Genomic DNA, 17,572 nt, shown 5'->3' with positions numbered 1-17,572 from the left:
TCACTTTTTTGCACCTGTTTGCAGTTCACTGTTCCACAGCTCAGCATCATTTTGTGTGTGTGCAGGGAAGAGTCTCTCTGCTGCCCAGCTTTGCCTCATCAACACATGGATGGCAATGTTATCGGCTACAGGAATGCAATGGAGAGGACGGGGCCAAGAGGCTTGTCCCTGCTCTGCTTATCATGTGGTGTAATCATCGGTGGAAGAGAATACCTGATTAGCGCTTGATTTGGAGGGCAGAGAGGAGAGAAGGGGCGTGCAATTTAATTGTTGAAGCAACTCATTTCATGCTCCCTAAGTTTCTGAGTTTTTAACTGAAGGGAGTCACATGATTTGAATACTATTTATTTAGAAACCATCCAAGTAAAACACCTCTCTTCCTGTTGTTCCGAACTGGCAACTAACACACACTGCCAGCATTCTTGAAGGCTGTCATGACACTGTTTTGGGTCACCGTTTCCCTTTGGAACCGTGATGAGAAGACATGAAGGATTAATAGCCTTTCCTGCTGTACCTCCTGATTTCCTACACAGCCCTCCCCACACCGTTTTAGCTAACTAGGTATCCTTTTATTACAGAAACTCCTGCTCTGGCTTCTTCCTTGTGGACACCATCTCCTCTCCCTCCCCCCCCCTTGTCCTTTCCTCTCCTCCATTTTGCGGTTCCCCTCCATCCTTTTACGAGACAGAGCAACCTGAATGAGAAATGTTCTGTTGGCAGTGATGCCGAGCTTATCCCGAGAGGTTAACTCTTTTTAGAAAAAGCTCTTGGATTATTAATATAACATCCACTTTAAAAGAGCCACTGGCAAAAGATACCGAGAGGGATCTTGGTGTGGCGTTACAGTTGATGAAGAGGAAAGTTGAACAGTGCGAAAGCTCCTCCATTATAACTCTGCTGTGAGTTTGAGCACAGTTCGCAAGCTGCCTTTGAACTCTTTATGGCTTTTGAGTTCCGGGTCTGAGATGTTTGACGCTGCTCAGAATTATAATTGAAATCCTGCATCAAGCATTTCTGTTGCTTACCTTGGTGAGCTTTGGAGAGTTATAGCTCTGCCAGCTATGCCTTGGTGGAACTGGGACAAGGGAGACAGCCGATCATCTGGCAGGCAATATATTAAGGCAGGCTTGTCTTTGTGGAAACTAAAGTTAAGAAGGCCCTGTAGCAAGGGGACGAGAGAGTATTTTGTTTGCCTAGGTGTTTGGTACCTCTTTCCGTTCGTCTAGCAAGAGAATTCCATTCTGAAGCTGTCTGCTGTATTCACCTTAGCCAAACTGGAAAGCATTCAAGTGTTTGCTCAAAACTGAAACTGCCATGAGCTCACTTTGAGAGACACCCCTTTGCTCTCCTATCGATTGCCTCGCCTCAGCTCCAGTCTGAGGAGGAGGTGAAGAAAAAAGGAGGTGGATGAAGAAACATTTTTGTTTGTCAGCGTGAAACTTGGATGGGAATATACAGTAGCAACCCCTCTTTTCTCTTTCCTTCACTTTGGGAACAAAACATTTTATTTACTTATTTAAGCCACCGAATTGATGCTTTTGAATTATGGTGCTGGAGGAGACTCTTGAGAGAGGACTTCCGGTCGGTGCCAGCGCTTAATGGCGGTCCTACCTCCGAGCTCCGGAGAAGGACTGCTTCGCAAGTTCGGGTCTTACCCGCTACGGCGAGCGGGGGACCCCTAAAATCCCAGGCGCTGAAGCCTGAGAGCAAGGAGACTCGGTGGGCACCTTCGCGCCCCCCCGGTACCGTGAAAGAGCCTTTTTAAAGGCTACGGATCGACATCGGGAGAGAGCGCGGTGCTGAGAGTCGCTACCCAGCCTGCGAAGTGAAGCCGCGTCGCCATAAGCGGAGAGCGCCGATTCCTTCCTGAAAAGAAAATTTGGACTGAATTCCCGTGAGTAAGAGCTGGAAAATAATCGGGACCCTTTAAATTTTAGAAATTGGGCTAAAAACGGGGTGATTTAAGCAAAGGAAGTCTGCCTCCCCCCGACTGCATGAAAGTGAAAGCAACGGAACTCTAAACTTGCATCCGTTTAAACCTGCTCTTTGATCATACAAACCGGACATTCAGACCTTTGATCTCCCCTCTAGCAAGCAGGGCAGAGGGGAGGTGAATCTGACCAACAACTGCATGATTTAATTTGGAGGAAAAAAAAACCTCTGCTATCTCACCCATTTGAAAGCATGAAACGGTCTGCCTTTTTAGTACACTGAACTGACTGTTTCCTGTGAAGTGATACTTTGATACAAAGTTTCCACAGTGCCTGAACACTGTATATTATAAGAAGAAACAGTATAAACTGGGCAACTGTGGCAATTTGAAGTTATAAGTCTTTAGCAACATTGACTTTGACTGTGTTAATCTCCTTCTTTTTTACATCTTGGACTGTCTCCTTTGTTTTTGTATTTGGAAATCCCGTTCTATGGCCATTTTGATTTGCTCCCTCTAGAGGATAAAGTAAAACTTGGCACGGCTTAAGACAGTGGAATTTTCCAAGGGAGAATAATCCCGTGGGAATTGACCTTGACATGAGTGGCCCACAAGAAGAGATAGTTACAAGAGCCAAGATCAAGCAACAACAACAACAACAACAGCTGCAGCTGCAACAGGCAAAGAAAAGAGGCTCAATTTCAGGCGCTACAGCCGGATCAGCAGGAACAACAGGACAAGACAAAGGAGCAGCCGTCTCTATGGAAGCTGTGACAGAGGCCCTGCTCAAGATAAACCAAACTCTGGAGTCTTTGACAAAACAGACTTCAGAGAACACACAAAAATTAACAGAAATATCAGCAAGATTAAACCAGAATACAGAATCTATAAATAAATTGGTGGAGGAGAACGCCACCACGCGCCAAATTGCCGAAGAGGCAAAAGCCACTGCCGGAGAGACACAGGAGAAATTAGAGCCACTTGCCAAGAAGGTCTATGAGCATGATGCAACTTTGGCCTTGTGGGAGTTACAGAGGAAAGAGAGAAATTTAAAATTAAGACTGATTCCGGAGAATGAAAGAGACAACCTTGCGGAATATTTGACACGGGAGTTTGTGGATTGCTGGGACCTTGAGGAAGACGAATTTAAAATTACGACGGCCTTTAGACTGGGTAAAAAGCAAGATAGAAAGACACCGAGAGACTGTTTGATTACACTCAGATCCAAGGAGGAAAGAGATAAAATATTAGGACTACACTTTGAAAAGGCCTTGCAAATTGGAAATTCAGCTGTACAGATCTTCAAAGACATCCCAAAATATATCTTGGATTTAAGAAACTTCTACAAGGACTTGGTTCTTTTGCTAAAGAAAAATTCTATCCGTTTCAGGTGGGAGTTCCCACAAGGACTGTCATTCGACTACAAGGCAAAGAAAGTGAAAATAAAGACAATTCAAGATAAAGACAAATTTTTGGCAAGATACCAGGAGGACCTACAGAAGGGGACTGTGGACGTACTTGCAGAACAGAGGAGAGCACTGGATATCCTGAATCTTTCGTTTGGACAAAAACCACCACCATCAGAAGAAGAGCAACAACTTGGAGCTGTTGGAGGAGCCTTAAGAAAATAGCAAGATGGCGCTGCAATTCCTTAGCTGGAATTGTAATGGGCTCAATGGGCCTTTGAAGAGAAGACAAGTATTTCATATATTGAATAGAGAACAACTGGACTTGATATGTTTACAAGAAACTCCCATAACCAGAGCCCACAGGAGATTACTCACAAATAAAAGGCTAGGACAAGAATTTATTTCATCAGACAAAGTTAAGAAGAGAGGAGTGGTAATATATGTGAAGGAGAAATGGGCTCCAAAAATGATATTTAAAGATGAACAAGGGAGATATCTGGCTGTGGAGATACAAGTACAAGGAGAAAAATTTCTAGTTGTTGGAATTTATGCACCAAATGAAGGCAAATCTGACTTCTTTAAGAGACTTCACGAAGTTTTGACGGACTATCTGGATTACAATATGATAATCATGGGAGACATGAATGGCGTGGTCTCCACTAATATGGACAAGGCACAAAGACTAACAGTCACCAAAGAAGGGAGACTCCCTAAGACTTTTTTCGAAATGACAGAAAACATGGACTTGATAGACATTTGGAGAACAAGGAACCCTCTGGAGAGAGAGGGAACCTTTTTCTCCCAGGCAATGATGACCTGGACCAGAATTGACCAAATCTGGGTTACTAGTGGACTGGCTCCAAAGATTAAGAAAGTGGAAATCTGCTCAAAAACTTGCTCCGACCATAACGCCGTGAAGATGGAGATGAAACTCACAATAACTGGTCAATTTAGATGGAGAATGAATGACACCCTCTTTCGAGATAAGGAGATTCTCACGAAGGCCCAAAAGACCCTAAAAGACTATTTTGAAATAAATTTGAGGACCGACGTGGAGAGGGGAGTGATCTGGGATGCAGGTAAAGCGGTTATGAGAGGATTTCTGATTCAACAAAATTCAATAAAGAGGAAAAAACAAACTGAGAAAAAAGAGAAGATTTTGGAGATGATAAAGGAGGGAGAGAGGAAATTGGGAACAGGGCCAAAGTCTCAGGACATCTTAAGAGAGATCGAGTTGTATCGAACACAATGTGTGGAGTTGATGGGCCAGGAGATTGAATGGAGGATAAAGCAAATGAAGCAGAGGACTTTTGAATCGGCGGATAAGTGTGGCGGACTTTTGGCGTGGCAGCTGAGGAAAAGGCAGAGATTAAATGCAGTTGCAGGCCTGGAGGTGGATGGAGAGAACATGTCTGGACCCAATGAGATTGGAGATTGCTTTTTAAGTTATTTCAAAAAACTTTACACTCAAGGTCCGCAAAGTGAGGAAGATATAGATAAATTCCTTGGAAGATATGGACTACGAAACATCTCTCATCAAGGCAGGATGGATTTGAACCAGAGAATCTCAGAACAAGAGATAGAGGCTGCCATTCAGAATATGCAATTGGGCAAATCTCCGGGACCAGATGGACTGACTTCCAGATACTACAAATCGCTGAAGGAATGGCTGACTCAACCACTAAGAGAAGTTTGTAATGAGATCCTTGAGGGAAAAAGGGCACCTGAATCGTGGAAAGAGGCATATATTTCACTCATACCAAAGTCAGAGACTGAAAAGACCCAACTTAAGAACTACCGCCCAATATCACTGCTTAATGTGGATTACAAAATTTTTGCAGACATTTTGGCAAAAAGATTTAAAAGAGTCTTGATGGAGAAGATTCATAGAGACCAAGCAGGCTTTCTCCCTAAGAGACACCTAGCAGATAATGTAAGGAATGTAATAGACATTTTGGAAAAGCTAGAGGTGAATATAAACACTAAAGCAGTATTGATCTTTGTGGATGCGGAGAAAGCCTTCGATAATATTTCTTGGAGTTTTATGAGGAAGAATCTTCATGGGATGGGGGTAGGTCAGGGTTTTGAGAATGGTATGGCTGCAATATATTCTGAACAAAAAGCTAAACTGATTGTAAATAATGTCGTGACTGAGGAACTTAAGATAGAAAAAGGAACACGACAGGGGTGTCCAATTTCCCCATTACTTTTTATTTCAGTTCTGGAGGTGTTGCTGAACATGATAAGAAATGACCAGCAGGTCAAAGGTGTGCAGGTCGGAGCTAAACAGTATAAGTTAAGAGCGTATGCAGATGACCTAGTATTGACTTTGCAAGAGCCAAACACTAGTACGAAAAAGGTCCTAGAAATAATACAACAATTTGGCCAGGTAGCTGGATTTAAGTTGAATAAGCAAAAAACTAAAGTTTTAGGGAAAAACCTAACAGATATGGAAAAGGAGAAATTTCAAGAAGAAACAGGTTTGACTGTGGTCAAGAAGGTGAAATACCTAGGGGTTTATTTAACATCTAGGAATGTGAATTTGTATAAGGATAACTATGAAAAATGTTGGTCAGAAATTTAAAAAGATCTAGAAATATGGTCAAATTTGAAACTGTCAATGTTAGGCCGAATTGCAGTAATTAAAATGAATGTATTGCCTAGAATGTTGTTTTTGTTTCAGACCTTGCAGATTCTTGACAAGATGGAATGTTTTAAGAGGTGGCACAAAGACATTTCGAAATTTGTCTGGCAGGGCAAAAAGCCCCGAATTAAATTTAAAATATTGACTGACGCTAAAGAAAGAGGGGGTTTTGCCCTGCCGGACCTAAAATTGTATTATGAGGCAGCAGCTTTCTGCTGGCTGAAAGAATGGATGCTCCTCGAGAACACGGACATCTTGGATCTGGAAGGTTTTAATAATGCTTTCGGTTGGCATGCATATCTTTGGTATGATAAAGTTAACAGTGCCTTTAAAAATCACATTGTTAGAAAAGCATTATTTAATGTTTGGATAAGATATAAAGATCTATTGGAAAATAAAACCCCTAGATGGGTGTCACCAGTGGAGGCTAAAGCAGTGAAGAAACTCAATATGGAGGTCGGATGGCCGAAGTATTGGGAAATCTTAGAACAGGATGGAGATAAATTCAAACTACAAAGTCAGGAGAAATTGAAGCATAAAGTAGAAAATTGGTTCCAATATCGCCAAATAATGGAATTTTTTAAACAGGACAGGAAAATTGGTTTCCAGGTGGAAAAATCAAAACTAGAGACCGAATTGTTAGAACCCGATACTAAGAATTTATCTAGAATGTATAACTTGTTGTTGAAATGGAACACACAGGATGAAACAGTTAAATCGGCTATGATTAAGTGGGCTCAGGATGTTGGACATAACATTATGTCAGCTGACTGGGAATGGTTATGGAACACCGGTATTAAATTTACGGCATGTAATGCCTTAAAGGAAAACATTATGAAAATGGTTTACAGGTGGTACATGACCCCAGTCAAACTGGCGAAAATCTATCATTTGCCCGACAATAAATGTTGGAAGTGTAAAGAGACTGAAGGTACTTTCTATCACCTTTGGTGGACATGCCCGAAGATAAAGGCCTTCTGGGAAATGATTTATAATGAAATGAAAAAGGTACTTAAATGTACCTTTTCTAAAAAACCAGAGGCCTTCCTCTTGGGCATTGTCGGCCAATTGGTGACAAAGAAAGATAGAACTTTCTTCATGTATGCTACAACAGCAGCAAGAATACTCATCGCAAAGTATTGGAAGACACAAGATTTACCCACTTTGGAAGAATGGCAGATGAAAGTGATGGACTATATGACACTGGCCGAGATGACAGGCAGAATCCGTGATCAACGAAAAGAGACGGTGGAAGAAGAATGGAGAAAATTTAAAAGCTATCTTAAGGACTACTATAAACTTAATGAATGCTAAAGTGTTGTGGTTTTCAGAAGCAAAAGGGTACAGGGATACAAGGCTAGACTATAAAAGAGGACTAAGATGACAGAGATTAGAAAGTAACAACTGGGAGTTGCTAGTTGAATTATGGACATTGGGATGCAGAGAGGGGGGGTATGGGGAAGTTTAAGAAAAGAGGTTTATGAAAATATGTTTGAAACTATTCATGTATGTCTGTCACTTTTTGTGTTTGTTTGTTTTTCTTAAAAATGTTGTAAAACCAATAAAAATTTTATAAAAAAAAAAAAGAGAGTCCCATAGACTGCAAGAAGATCAAACCTCTCCATTCTGAAGGAAATCAGCCCTGAGTGCTCACTGGAAGGACAGATCATGAAGCTGAGGCTCCAATACTTTGGCCACCTCATGAGAAGAGAAGACTCCCTGGAAAAGACCCTGATGTTAGGAAAGATGGAGGGCACAAGGAGAAGGGGACGACAGAGGACGAGATGGTTGGACAGTGTTCTCGAAGATACTAGCATGAGTTTGACCAAACTGCGGGAGGCAGTGGAAGACAGGAGTGCCTGGCGTGCTCTGGTCCATGGGGTCACAAAGAGTCAGGCACGACTAAAAGACTAAACAACAACAATTTATTGCCTTCAAGAAGCTCACTGTGGTGTGCATGGACTGCTGCCCCCACTCTTGCACTGCCCCATATGCCTTCAGACAGTCAGTTTCCCCCTATGGGTTACTCAATAAACTCCATGGCTGAGTTTGTGATTTGAATCTTGTGTGCGGGGGTCCCCACTCCTGGCATGAAACAATACTGTGCTACCATTATGCCCGCCATTCTACTGATACCCAGCAACATGCTCATAAGCAAACAGCCCCCCCATTACATCAGATGTCGTCTGGATCCTCAACAGAAGAGTTCTCATTTGTCATCCTACCTATCCCCAAATCCTGGGCAATTCTTCTTCACCAGCTGTATGAAAGCCCCTAGTTCATATTGTCTGGGAGACCAATGATTAAAAACATCTCCTGCCTGATGCATCCTTAAGCACAATGCAAAGATTGTTCAAGTAGTGAGAAAAAAGCATGAAAAGCGGTGGATTTGTGAAGTTTGTTTGCTGAAGAAAAGAGTCTATGGAACCACTGGTAAGGCAGTGTTTTGAGAATGTGTGGGGTCTACCCCTCACGGCTAGCATCTAGTCTCCTTTCCATTCCCTATTGAGCCTGCTAACTTGTTTGTTTATTTATCTGAAACATCTAATAGCCTGCTTATAGGCTTTTCTCTAGGCTCTTAAAGCCGGATGGTTAAACAGCCTTAAACCGATATTCTGGCATGACTGCTTGGTGTGTGTCTAACCAAGTGGGATACAACGAAAGGAGCATTCTGTTATGTATGGTTTTGGGGAAATGCCCAGCTGTGTGGGTCTTTCTGTGGCTGGCAATTGTGACAGAATGCTCCATTCTCTAGCCCCCTTTTCTATTCTGAACCCACCCGCAGTGCTGTTCTCCTCAGAATCGCTCTGGATAGGAGTTAACGTTCTCTTCTAAATTATCTCTTTAGCTACACATGCATGGAATCATGACATTCAGGTGGTTGCCCACATTATGGCCGTTTGGGAGGGAGACCCCCTAAACCCAATAAAATAATGAATGTCAGAATTATATTTTTATATTGAAGGGAAAATACAGGCTGCAGCAGTAGACTAGGCAAACTAGCCTGGCCATGCTGGTTGGGTGTAGGCCATTATGAAACACTGGCCAGGCATCCAAACATCAAAGAAGGTGTGTGAGTCTGGGCAAAACAGAGGTTGCCAAGATGATGGGAAGGAGTTGCTGAGAAGAAGAAGGGAGAAGAAAGGTGAATCCTCCATGAGCTGCTGGACAGGTTAGAACTCCATGCAGGGGCTGGAGGGCCAGAAACACCTTATCTGCTGGCTGGAGAGACTGCGAGCCAGAGACTAGGGAGCATGGCTAGCTGTTCTAGACGCAAGCTGGCTGATTCCATGAGGGAAGCAGGGAATTGTCACTTTTGAGATGACAATGCTGCAAGATCTGCAACTCCCTCCACTTACACTCAGGTTGTACATATGCACATAAAGTCACTAAAGTCTCTGCCCCATCTTGGAAACCTGGGTGAGCGCCTGGAACTCCCTGGAATTTGGCAGAGGTTGGGGGTTGGTGTGTCACCGTTGCAACAATATACTGCATTGGCCCGAATATAAGCCTCACCCAAATATAAGACGCACATTTAAAAGTCAAGGGGGGGGGGAGAGAGAAAGACAATACCCGAATATAAGCCACTCCCTCGCTTTCTCCCTTCCAGGCCTTGGGGGAGAGGACGGGCGACTACACGTGGGGCAGGTGCTGTTTGCCCCACGCTCCTGGCTGCATACTGGGTAATTTTTGTAAGGTCACAAATATAAGCCGCACTTTTCACTGTCGGAATTGTGTGTGTGTGGGGGGGGGTGGGATTGCAGCTTATATTCAGGCCAATATGGTACTGTAGGAGCTGCTGGGATCTGTGTGCAGCTGCCCCATGGAATGCAGGTGGCTGCTTTGTGGTGAAGTACCTCAGGCCCTGGACTGCCTCCACCCTTCCAGACAGAAAGGAGTATGGGCAGTGCCTGAGCTCCGCCATGTTCCATGTCCTTGGTTGTTCTTCAGTCCTGAATTCGGACTTGCTCCTTCTCCTGTCCCCTTCGTCCTTTTGGTTCCAATTCCTGCCTCCCTTCTGCTTTCTCCTTGGGTTCTGACTTACTCCTGGGTCCTGAATACTGCTCTGCCCCACAGCCCCTGGTTCCCAGCTCCTGGCTCACCCAAGACTGCTCTCACAGTGGAGCTCTGAAAACTGGGATGTCAGATTCTTTGACAGCTGAAAACCTGCAGCTGAAAAATACAGTGTGTAAGGAGAAGGGACAGAAACCAGATCATAGCCTTAGATTTCAGTGCCCTCCGCAGCGGTCAAACATTTCCCAAAGCACACCAAGGATGCTGAAATGTTCTGATGCGCAGCAAGGTGACCAGGCAAATTGAGTTGATGCAGTCCTGAATCTCTGCTAACTCCCGCCCTAATCACTATTGCTAGGGCTGGTAAAAGAATCAACATTGCCAAGGAAATTCATAAATAAGTTTTGTGAGGTTTCCTTTATTCCTGCTCTCGCTTTTTTATATATTTTTTTTAAAAAGCAGAGCTCCCCGCAGCGTTCCACTGGCCTTGAAGTACTTTTGAAGATAATGTCACTGGGTAGCCCTGCTGCAAAGCAATACTGTTGATGTGCAAATGCGCTTGGCTGCAGGGAAGCATACAGGCAACATAAAGCAAGTTTACCTGCTGTGCTGGACTCTTGGAACAATCTTGTTTCACCCTAAATTTAAAAAGGAGAAGAAAAGGAAAAATGGATCAGAGGAAGAGGCTGCTCGGTGCACCGAGAGATCTAACAGGCTTCTTCAAGTAGCTGAATTAGTTGGATGACATACTGTGAATACAGCTGTTAATTTATATTTGGAAAGCTGATCCTAAATTAAAAGAATTTGTATGCTTTTGCAGCATGAATTGGTGTGTGTGTGTGTGTGTGTGTGTTCAGCTACATCATCAGTAGGGAACCTCAGGCCTGATGACTGAATGCCACTTACCAGGAAGATGCAGGTCACCTAGGTGTGTGGGATGGGATTGATTGTTAAACCACTCTGATACCTGTAGCTGTGGGAGGGGAATAGGGGTCTCCTAACAACTCTCAGCACCCTTATCAAACTACAGTTTTCAGGATACTTCGGTGGAAGCCAAGACTGTTATAGTAGTACAACAATGCTTTTAATGTAGGGTGCAGATCTGACTCAAGACTAAATTAAATGCATGAATGGGTTAAGACCACAGAGTAAGCTGTCCTGCCACGCTTAGCTCACCTTAGCAGGAACTAGGCTTATCAAGCCTTTGTTCTTCCAGTCTCCCTGATGAACTCAGCATGTGAAGAGGCTAAGCTGATTCCTTCAACTTAGCTGCATGGCTCTCACAAGCCACTCTTGGGTTTCTATACCCGTAATTTAGGAATTTTCTCCACTTTGGAACTAAACTAAGCTTTACTTCCTGTGCAGCTTTTTCTGAATGCTGTATGGAAAAGCACATGAATCTGACCTTTGGAGAGTTGGTAAGTAAACCATTTTTAAATTACCAAATGCATGGTCTTTTTCTATGCTAGAGGGAAGTTTTGGCACTCACAAGGGCATATTTTAAAGGTCTAACAGCCTATATTGGACATTGGCACCCAGGAATTCCCCTTTCTATATTTTTCCTTGCACCAGCAGTTTGGTCACTGAAAGGACAAATAGATGAAATCTCTGTAGTGGCACCAGCCCCAGAGATTACCACACACTTTCCAGCTCAGATTGGAAAAGCAAAGGTCTATCTAGTCTAACATCTTGTTCCCTAGAGTGATGAAGTCCACAAGCTTGAAGATCATATTACCATAGGAGCAACAACCTGCCAGGAGACAGCAGGCAACTGAGCAGGTCAAATAAATTACTCAGGATCATGAAGCATTATTTCATTTTACCTTTGCATGACATTTTCCCATTGCAATTAACTTCTTGGGATTGCCATTGGATGTTAAAAGATGAAAGAAAATATTCCTTTCAGTACATTGTCTCCAAGTTACTCTGCATCAAAGACAGCGCTGGCCATAAAACCAATACAACAGCCCAATGTTTATCACCATCTGAGCAAGCAAAGCTGCTTTCTCAAGTCTATCTGTCTGTCTAGGATCAAAAACAAATTGTTTTGCTCCTTTCATTCACACCCCAAGGTAGGTGGGACTGCCAAGAAAGGTGTTATGCAGTCTAAGTTGCAGAGCAGCAGGAGTGAGTGCAAGGTTCTTGTTGTTCTAGCTAAAATAGGGACCCTATTTCCTTTCAACCTTTCTTGGAGGCTTGGAGTGGGAGAGGAATCCCATGAAGTAACTCCATGACTGAAATGTCTGAAAGGTACCTTTCTCTCAGTTAAACCTAATAGCTATCAGCATGGAGAATCTTGCTAGGATGATGTCGTCCTAGCATGAAGAGTCTCTATCTGATTAGACTTGATGATATTAAAAAATGACTTTCAACATCACTTTGATGTCTCATCAAAGCAAATTTCAGCAGCCTCTATGGAAACCATATATTGATTTGGCCCGCAATTGTTGCGGAGGCCTAGCTTCCCACATGGTAGCAAACACCATGTGAAGTAAGTGAAGAGCCTGAGGCACAATTCAATGCGTCAGTGTCACCACTGAGAGTAGCCAAATGAAAAGATTTCAAAGATGCACCAACACCACCTCCTTGTTTTATACAAACCAGCTCTTGGTCAGATGGGTCTCGATTTTGATGACGATCCCACCTTGTTTGGGGGTGAAAGTGGTCCCCACTCTGCTCCCAGCATTGCACACTGGAATATGTAGCCAGGCTGTTAGTTGACTGCTTTATTTCTTAAGCGAAGCATTTCGATTTGAAAAAACGTTTGCAGAGTCTTCTTCCTCCCAACAGCCTTGCCAGGGCAGTAGCTGTCAATGTCACAGATGGTGACCTGAGGAAATGTGGCTTGCCTGAGGCCACACGATAACTCAAGCCATGCACATCTGCTAGCGGGTGTGGATAGGATGGATATCCCTATCCAAATGAAAAAAAAAACAAACCTCCAGTCAGATCAGGGGAGCCTTGGTGACCATTGCAGTACAGTCTGCAGGCACAGTCAAATCAGCTGCACGCATGGAAACCTGTTTTTGCAAATGTGTCTCCCTTGCTGGATTGGGGTTAAATGAGTCCATAGGAGAAGCATGACTTAATGATAGGTTCCTCAAGTTCATGTCAAACTCTTTAGCCGTCCTTCTCCATGTGGACTTTTGACAGTCTACTCAGCCTTCTTTGGGGTTTCATTTTATTCATATATAAACCATCTGTCCACTGTGAATTGAACTATGACAGGCTGGCATTTGCTTGATTCCATTGTCAGATGCAAGAGCAACGGCTGTCATTCCAAGGATGTTGGGCCAAAGACAGATATGAAGCATGCTTTGCCCGAACGCTTAAATAAAATAGGAAAGGATTTTCTCATGAGCTGAAGTGGCTATATGTGCTAAGTGGGAAATACACATGGAAATGGCGGTTCCGATAGGAACGTAAAGCAATACTGCTTTTTCATATATTACAGGTTTTTGGGTTTTGTTTGCTTTTCTGCTGGAAATAGGAAATAGAGTGTTTATTGTTGCCGTACCTCATATTTTTTGAGAGAAACATTGGGTCAATAAGGGTGCAGGTCAGCTTTCCCTAAACTGGGACCCTTCAAATTTTCCAGACAGCAAAACAGTGGTACCTCGGGTTAAGTACTTAATTCGTTCCAGAGGTCCGTTCTTAACCTGAAACTGTTCTTTACCTGAAGCACCACTTTAGCTAATGGGGCCTCCTGCTGCCACTGCGCTGTTGGAGCACGATTTCTGTTCTCATCCTGAAGCAAAGTTTTTAACCTGAATCACTATTTCTGGGTTAGCGGAGTCTGTAACCTGAAGTGTATGTAACCTGAAGCGTATGTAACCTGAGGTACCATTGTATAGACTATGATTCCCATCAGCCTAATTGCACAAAACTGTATCTGCCATAGGTTTCTATTTTCCCATGGACAAACCAATATTTGCGTGTCCTGTTCAAACCCAGTTTTCCCGGGGAACTGCCAATCCTGTCAGTCTTTTGCAGAGTTCTTTCCTACTGGGGTGGCTGGTTTCTCTCCACAAGAAATGGAGGGAAGGAAGAGGTGGAAAATAGTGCTAAATTACCTCTTCCTTTCTCGGCTCCCTGTCACCACTTTGATTCCCACGTTGGCCAGAAACTCTACATACCCGGTCGATAACGCTTCCTCGCCCCTTTGGCTGAGCACCCAGCCGCCTGCATAATTTGTCCTCAGCTGCTGCCGAATTCCTTGCTTGCCCTGTTTTGTGCTTCGTGCGGTGCTGTGTTTTGCATCACTTTCTGGAAACGTTATTCAGTGCTGAAATCCATGTGTGGTTTGCAAATGCAAACCAGCCCTGTCCTTTCGGGGATGTTAATTATGTATGCAGCTCCTGACTGCGACGTCCAGGGGAGGACTGTAGCTTACAGAATATACTTGGTTACATTTTGGAGCCCTGTAACAATGATGCCCTTTATATCACTGCCCAGCACCCTTTGCTTCCCCCGCATGTCACATTCTGAGCAGCTCCGTCTCTCATACACTATTTGGTAATATATGGGATAAAACGCCTTGCAAATATGTTGCAGCTGCAGAGAGAGAGAGACAGAAAGACACAGAGATAAAATCACAGGGAGTGGGGGAAATCAGAATCTGGAGCATTTGAAAACTACTATAAAAATGACACTCTCAGCTTTAGAGTCTAAAGCTTTGGTTTTTTTCCTGCCCTAGTCATGAATGTCACCTGTGCTTCTCTGCATAGGGAGCAACCTAGAACAGAGCCCAGTTGGCTCCCTTAAATAAATAATCTTATTATAATTTTAAAACACATTGGAGCCAAGTTAACACAGTAATTCTAAAACCTGGAACATTTTTGGCCGGAGTGTAAGATGGCACAAAAATAGCAGGATATTTTGTTTTGCATGAGAATATTGCAAAATATGAAATTTTTGTAATGTCCCTTAAGCATAGCAGGTATCCCTAGCCTTTCTGGGCCCAGGGCCACATTGGGAAAGCCAAGGAACTGTCACGGGTACCAAAAAATACCCATTTCACAGAGGAAAAAATGGTGATGCTTAGAACCCCCCAGCCCAAACTCCTGTATGCACCCCAAAATAAACACGATACAAACAAAAATAAAACTGGGCAACACCCCCTCCAAACAAAAAATCATTTTTTAAAAAATAAAGAATTGGGAGGTGCAAGGGAGAGTGACTCAGTGTGCTGTTGTGCCCATGGATTACCTTTTAGTGACCCCATAACTATATTATTAGGATATGTGAATTGCTATGCTGAAACTGAGGATAGATGTTTGATAACACTGCCAGTTGTGGGGAGAATACAGATGGCTAAATACTGTAAACAGGATCAGTTGCCAACATTAGTGTCAGAGCTGCTTGAAGATCCTAGCTCACAGAGGATCACGCTAGCCAGCGATCATTAAGTAAAAGTCTTTATTGAATTGCAGTTTCCATTCTCACGCTGCTGCGCGCAACTCTACGTCTAGTAGCTAGATCGGCGAAGCTCCGTCTGAGTCTCCGCCCCTTGTGCACCAACTTAATATCCTAGCCCTGCTCCACCTTTTCCGCCTGACTGTCCTCCTCTGGGTCCCTCTACCCCCCGGGGTTTCTTCCTTCCTGGATTCTTCTGACGCTGACCCGGACCCTCCTGCCTCCTTGCGCCGGGCTTTAGGACCTGGTTCCCTTTCCGGGCTGCTTACTGCGCCGCCTTCCTCTGCATTTGAACTTGGCGCGCGCGCCCAACCTTCCACTTTCCTCTTAACCGTTTCTTCGCTCCCCGATGGAGGTGTGGCCACTCCTGACTCATGCCCTCCCTCCTGTGGTGAGCTGCCAGCGCTTGCCCCCTGGCTCCCTTCTTCTTCCCTGCTCCCTGGCGGTGACGCTGGTCCCGATTTCCAACTGCTCTCCCCTGAGTCCCCTCTGGCTCTATCTTCCTGGGGTGCACCCCTAGACTCCCCCCTTGCCCTGGCCACTGGTGCTCCTTTCTGTGAATCCTCTGATTCACTGGAAAGAGTAGGAGATCTCGGGTCGTCGTCATCACTCATCTTTTCTTCTGCCTCCTCCCCTTCGCTCTCTGTTTCCTCCCTTGCCCGTGCCTCTGCTCCTAAACCCCTGACATCCATCCCCCCCTCGAAGCCCCCCATTCCCCCCTCCCCTCCTTCCGGTGCTGGAGCTGGGGGCTGCTGTTGCAAAGGGACGAACGTCGGATATCGGTCGCTTCCCGTGGCGGGCCTCCATCTGAAGTCTCGCGGGTCTTCCTCCCTGCTCTCGTCGACGACGGTCACCTCCGCTTCCATCTCTGTGCCGCCGTGCTCGAAACCAGGGTCGTCCCCGAAAACGTCCATGTCCGTTTCTCCCTCACTTCCTCCTGGCGGCGTTGCTCGTCCTGGGCCTTCCAGCCACCTTCTGCGGAACTGCTCCTCTGGTCTATCGTCCCACCAATACGAGGGTTCTGATGCAGATCCCGAGGGTGACTCCTCCGGGGAACGGACGTCTTGTGTCGGGTCTTCTTCCGAGTCGAACCCCCGGAAAGTGCTGGCCGAAAGCGTGGGCGTGAAAAGCCAGTCGTCGAAAAAGTCTGCTGGCATAGGTCTATGTGGGAAGAGGGCATGAAACTCGTCTTTGAGTAGAGGTTCGTCCAAGGCGTAGCCCGGCACCCAGCTGTTCGCACTGGCCGGGGTGCCCTCCTTGGCGAGAAAGTATTCTACCCCCTCTTCCCCCCATCTGGAGTCCAAAATCTCCGTGACTTCGTTGATGCGCTCCTTCTGTGCCACTCCCGCGTGCCCTGTTCTGTCTCTGACCGGACTCGGCGCCGTTCCGGGTTCCTGGAACCTGTGCGGTGCCTTGTAGGGAGTGAGCACCGATCTGTGGAACACCGGATGCATTCTGGAACCCTCCGGAAGTGCCAGTCTGAAAGCTACCGGGTTGACCTGCTCTTCGACTTGGTAGGGCCCCAGTTGTTTATGCCCTAGTTTCTTCTTGGCCAACGACCTGGCCGGCACTGCGTGGGCTGCTAACCAGACCCAGTCTCCCACGTGGAGCTCTTCGCCAACCCTTCTGTGTCTGTCCGCTTGTACCTTGTATGCGTGTTTGGCCAGCTCCAGGTGGCGCCTCAGCTGATCGTGGACTTCCTGCAGCTCCGACGCGAACGCATCTGCCGTCTGCGGCTCCCCCTCCCCCATTCTTTCCAGTCCCGGGAAGGTTCTGGGGTGCCTCCCGTTGTTGGCGAAGAACGGCGTGACCCCCGTGGACACGTGCTTCGTGTTGTTGTAGGCGAACTCGGCAAGCGGCAGGTAATCCACCCACGTCGCAGGCTGTTGATTCGCATAGCATCTCAGGTACTGCTGCATGATGGCATTGACCCGCTCCGCTTGCCCGTTGGTCTGCGGGTGTCTCGCCGACGCCAGGTTGATCTTGACGTTCAGGAAGCCCATCAGCTTCTGCCAGAAATTCGAGATGAACTGCCGCCCGCGGTCGGACAGAATAGACCGTGGCAGACCGTGAACCTTGAACACGTGGTCTATGAACAGTTTGGCGGTTTGCTCCGCCGTGGCCACCTTAGCACACGGAATGAAATGGGCCATCTTGGAA

At 45.4% G+C, this 17,572-nt stretch overlaps 1 long non-coding RNA gene across 1 annotated transcript in view; it reads right to left on the bottom strand.

The window, feature by feature from the left end:
* Positions 1 to 10,458: 10,458 nt before the first annotated feature.
* LOC308581713 overlaps positions 10,459 to 17,572 on the bottom strand; it is a 36,786-nt gene continuing 29,672 nt past the window's right edge. The window contains exon 3 of the long non-coding RNA XR_014005205.1: positions 10,459 to 10,635. This is a non-coding gene — a long non-coding RNA (uncharacterized lncRNA). The remainder of the gene's footprint in view (positions 10,636 to 17,572) is intronic.

Source organism: Podarcis bocagei (genome assembly GCF_964188305.1).
Source record: "Podarcis bocagei genome assembly, chromosome: 2".
NCBI lineage: Eukaryota > Metazoa > Chordata > Lepidosauria > Squamata > Lacertidae > Podarcis > Podarcis bocagei.
Note: the sequence above shows the minus strand (reverse complement) of the source record. Positions and strands in the feature narration are given on the sequence as shown.